Consider the following 5,704-nt stretch of genomic DNA (forward strand, 5'->3'; position numbering starts at 1 on the left):
AGACACAAATGAACTTAGCACCCATGGATATTTTCACCCCACTCCCTGTTGGACAGAGCCTCGAGGCCTCCTGGCACAGGGACAACACAAAAGGGGCCCCTGTAGAGAAGCAGCAGGTAGTGGGAGGAATTCAAGTCAGTCCCCTCATATCCAAGGGCTGAGGACTTAGCTCAGTGGCAGAGCACTTGTCTAGCATGCTTAAGGCTGGGTTCCATTCCTAGCACTGCAAACAAAACAAAATTAAAACCCCTGAAAATTCAAGCTGCTCTGATGGGGCCAGATTGGAAGCCTGTGTTTCGACAGCCTGGTATAATGAACTAGGGAGCAGTGGGGACTATGGTGAGGTATAATATGTTTTTTTCCCTTGGAAGACTTTCAAAACAATAATTCTAAAGCATTTTAAACATACTGGAGTTAGAGAGGACACCTCTTCACCACTACAATGGATTTGAGTTCAGAGGCCGTTTCTGTTCTGTCTAGGGTGTGGACAAGTTATTTAACCTCTGTCAGACTTAGTGTCTTCATCAGGGAATAATCACCTGACCACAGATAAGATCCTACATGTATTGCTCCTAGGACATTGCCCCTGACACAATAGCATGAAAATGTAAGGTTATTTTTCAGACCATATGTGAGATCCTTAAATAGTAACACATCATAAATAAGTAAACACCCTCTGTTGTAAGTTCACTCTAGGGTTGCCAGGTATGGGACTCAAAGCACTCTTTCTAAAATTTGTTTTCATGTCTGGTTCTTAGCTTAGTGAAGGCTTATAGAAGGTTCTGTTGAGTTCTGCCTCCCCCACCACAGCCAACCTGTGTTGCATGCATTTTGTCCTTCATGTCAGTTGTACCAAAGGTCATTGTTTGGTTTTGAATCTAAACTCCAGATTATGCTTCTTTTAAAAATTTTTATTTATTTATTATTTGTATTTGTTAATGTGTATGAATGTTTTTCCTGTATGTATTCCCATATCATACTTCTGGATGTCAGAAGAGGGCATTGGACCCCCTGGAAGCAGAGTTAAAACAGTTGTTAGCCTCTAAGTGGGTAGAAACGGAACCCAGGTCCTCTGGAAGAGTAGCCAGTGTTGTTAACCACTGAGCTCTCTCTCCAGCCCCCCAGATGGTTATTTGTGTACTGCTTCTCAAGAAGGACCCAAACCCCATTTCTGTGTTATAAATGTTGCAGTATTTATAATTTTATGTTATAGAATTGGAGTCATCATGAATTTTACTCAACAAGTAGGTACAGAGTCCCTGGGTTATGCCAAACACTGTTCAAGATGGTGGGTATAATGCTACCACATTATAAAGAGAGGAGTTTTCAAGTTTACCTGGGTTAACAGAAAGCAAGCAAAGTCAATGCAGAAGGAGACACATACTGTACAGGAAGGAGAGCAAAGTAAACCATGGGCAGATGGGCAGGAGAGGATCACTTGACATGGATGGTCAGAGGGAGCCTGTCAGAGGAGGTGGCAGCTGGGCTGGTCTGAATGACAGAAGAAAACTGTCTAGTGAAGTCTGGATGGGGAGGGGGAGGTGTCCCAACAAGGTCAAAGGCTCTGGAGTTAGAAGTGAGCTCCACATGTCCAGGAAGAGATGCCACTGCGGGGTGTCTGGATCACACCCGGGGAGGGAGAATGTGGTGTAGATAGAGGCATATAGGCAATAATAGAGATTTTTTTAAGATTTTAAGTGTGATAGGAAACCACTGGAGATTCCTTGGAGGAATGACATGATCTGATTTCTGCTTTACTCTTGTAGCATTGGGAATAGATTTAAAAAAAACAAAAGTGGAAGCAGAAAAATCCTTTCATGTCAGTTCTATTTGTCATCAAAGAGAAAGTGAAATTAGCGTCCAACTGGAAGTGATTACATTTGGTGCTAAGAAGGTAGGCTTTTGAAAGCTCTTTTTTTTTTTTTTTTTTTTTTTTAAACTGGGGTTCCTGCTTTCATTTTCTGGGAACTATATTTGGATTCTTTTACCAATGACTCATCAAGTAACCTTTCTCAGTAAATTTAACAAAATGTAGCAAAGAGGGAGGACTTTGTAGAGAGGCCAGGTTACATGTAGGGCGGCAGAAGCAGACTTGAATTCAATTTCATATTCCTCAGCAGTTTCATTCCTTACTCCTTTGTCCTTGATGCTCAATAAAAATCTGATAGAAGCATTTTGTCAGCTAGTGCATATCTTGTGCTGTCCAGTGAGGATGAAGAGTAGTTTCACCCAAGGCAGATATTTACATCTTAATATGAAAGTCCTAAGATCCCCTATAGAGATAAGCAGCAAGTTGCCTTGACAAGAATTGGTGAAATGGCTTTTAAAAATTAAGAAACTGAGGCTGGAGAAATGGCTCAGCGGTTAAGAGTACTGACTGCTCTTGCAGAGGACTCGGGTTCGACTCCCAACACCCACATGGCGGCTACGAACCATCCTTAACTCCAGTTCCCAGGGAATCCAAAGCCGTCTTCTGCCCTCTGTGGCATTGCATGACATGGGTGCACTCACATACATGCAAGCAATACACTTGTACACATAAAATAAAAATAATAAATTTTTAAAAAAGAAAATAAGCCGCTAAAATTTTTTTAATTAAGAAATTTAGTAAAGACCTTAGTAACACCATAGATGAATTCTTCTACCATCATTTGCATTTGTCCCCTCTCTACCTATGAAAGAACTGAATAAGCATGTGTTCACATGTCCTGTCCCCTCACTTCTTTTTTCAGACAGTATCTCACTGTGTAACTCTAGCTTACCTGGAACTTGCTATGTAGACCAGGTTGGCCTTGGCCTCACGGAGATCTGTCTCCCTATTGCTGGGATTAAAGGCATGTGTCACCATGCGCAGCCATGTCCTGTCTTCTTATGGCTACTGAGCTTTCCTAATTTGATTTAATGATCTGTGTTGGAAGCCAGGCATGGTGGCTCATGCCTATAATCCCAGGACTCAGAAGGCCGAGACAAGAGGGTCACAAGTTCAGAGTCAGCTTGTGTACTAAATGAGTTCAAGGTCAGCCAGGGAGGCATGGGGAGAACCTGTTTTGTAAAACAACACAACACAAAAAAATTCTTGCACACACATTTTAAAAAGTAAACACTAGAGCGTCTTTGGAAAAGGATTATAACCAATTTTATATTTACTCTTATAGTCTTTAAAATACTCCAGAAACATTTAGTAATAAAATTATTATGGCTATTATATTTCAACTGTAGAATCTATAGACTCTACATTGATGAGTCACAACACTTTCTACTCCCATATTCAAACTCAACCAACATATTAGGTAGCGTCACTCAAAGCACTCACCACTGGAAAGAAAAATTCGTCATTTAAACCAAGCATTGAGTAAGAACCCTACTATGCATCAACACCATTAAACAGGGAAGAAGATACGAATAATGTATTGCATTGCGCAGTTCCTATTGGGCAGACACATATTTGTTCCTTTACTGCTGTTGCTGATATCTTTTGTTTAGATACCTCCTTATGACAATTCCAAATTCTTAAATATTTAATAAATATATTCATCTGAACTTTAAAAGGATCATATGTACATCTCTTGGGAGGACAGCAAAAGCCCTGACCTTTGTCCAAGTAGGCGAGACACACAAAACTCTTTTGTGTTATCAATCACAACAAAAGCATGGAAAGGTTAAAGGGACAATGTGAGTACTTGAAATACGCAAGGCCCAAAGAAAAATCTTGGCTTGATCTAAAATACCAGTGATTTACACAGCCTGGTGAGTCATTAGCATCGTATCTGGGCTGTGTACGCATAAACACTGGCTTGAGGGCAGTCAGACTATTTAATCTGTCATCACTAAAATCATTATCACATTTGAGTTCTGCCTGAACTAAAGAGCAAAAAATGAGACACGGCAACACACAGAGCTGACAATCTATAATGTTTCTGCTGTCCTACACTTAGATTTTCAAAGGCAATGTTACAAAAAGATGTTTAAAAGCTATAAATATGGGGCTAGTGAAATGACTCAGCAGGTAAAGGTGTTTTCCTCCAAGCCCGAGTCCGCGTGCACATACACACGCACACACAATAGATGTTAAAAAACAAAGCCATAAAATTTTACTTAATTTGGATAGATTTTCCTTGTCTGTTTAACATTGATTCGAAGACTATAAAGGGCCTAAAATTTCAGTGAGTTCTCAAAATGTTCTAGATGATGCAAGTCAAAGCCCCTCACCTCTGAAAAAGAATTAGGCCAACACCATGTGTGCAATAATGAGACTGTGTGAAACCCTGTTAAAATGACAAGATATGTAAACATTACCTACCATTAGTGACCATTTCCTGTTTGTTAGAATATACATTATTTAATTTAATCATGTCAATATCCATTCAAGGTACAGATGAGAAATGGGAGTTTGTAGAGTTTAAGCCACACGGTAGAGCAAGCAAGTAGGTAAAGATTTAAAGCATAACCCTGACTGTGTTTTCTTTTCTTTTTTTTTTTTTTTTCTTTTTTGAGACATCAGTCCATGATGAGTGTCTGGTCTGGGGAGTCATAACAGGGTTTTGCTTTTGACTGCAGTCTTAGACTTTAGGCCACTGTATATGACTTAAAATTCATTTCATCTTTTTGAACTTTATATTTTCAAAAATGTGAAATAAAAATATCTGATCAATTTACCTTTATGGTCCTTTCTATCATGAACATGCAATTCCAAAAAGGAAAGAAAACAAACCCACTTACTTGCAAAATGAGCATGTATTTCCCCAGTGCTTGTAGTTGTACTACTGGTCCACATGGCTCTCAGGAGAATCTTCCCTTCTCTCAGCATAATTCTTTCCTGTGACTCCAGAATTTGGTGCAGGGCTAGACTCATGACCTAATGGACCAATTAGAGTGAACCACAGGAACTGTTTAGGAAGCTTAGAGGAAAGTCTCCTGGTCTCCCGGCATTGCTAAGGATGAGGACCAGAGGAGGGTGTGGAGCTTCCAGCAGATTCCCAAAGCTGTGGCATAGTCAGTCACTTGAGGCAACATATTATCTTATTGAGGCAACAAATTATCTTGTTATCCCTGTTTATGTTGGGGTTTCTGTCTGTTGATTCAAAGGTATCATAGTAGATGCAATCCTTGGGAGATGGGTAGTTTGTATGGAAAAGAGAATTTGCAGGGCAGGGAGCCTATCCCTAATATCCTCAAATGGGAATGACTCCTTTAGATTCAAAGCAAAGGGTAAGGAGGCAATTAAGCATCAGAATGGGAAAACAAAAAACAAACAAAAAAACAACACTGAGATCCAATTTTGAGAGTCTCTAGGACTTCAGACCTGATAACATGAAGTTTCCTGTGAGGGGAAAGAGCCACACCTGTGTTGAAGATTCCACAAGGCTGATTAACTGATTAGAACTTCTTGATTGTTAAGAGTTAGAATGTTATAGATTTAGTCAAATTATCTTGAGCTATGTTCTGTCCCTTCACTAGCTATTCATTCCCAGCCTCTGTGTCTGACCTAATGAAGTAGGAGCTTTGAAATGTATTTATTGACTTCCCAGGGTGCTTAGCTTCCACCAACCCAGTTAGGAATATCACCAGAAAACATCTGAAATCCATAGCAGAATCTTCTCTGCTTCGCAGTTACCCATCTGCCTAATGTAATGTCCTCACCAGTGTATTTGGTAAACTTCCTTCCTTCCCTTCCTTCCCTCCCCTCCCCTCCCCCCTTCCCTCC

This window comes from Nannospalax galili, unplaced genomic scaffold (assembly GCF_000622305.1).
Source record: "Nannospalax galili isolate Female #2095 unplaced genomic scaffold, S.galili_v1.0 scaffold336, whole genome shotgun sequence".
NCBI classification, from domain to species: domain Eukaryota; kingdom Metazoa; phylum Chordata; class Mammalia; order Rodentia; family Spalacidae; genus Nannospalax; species Nannospalax galili.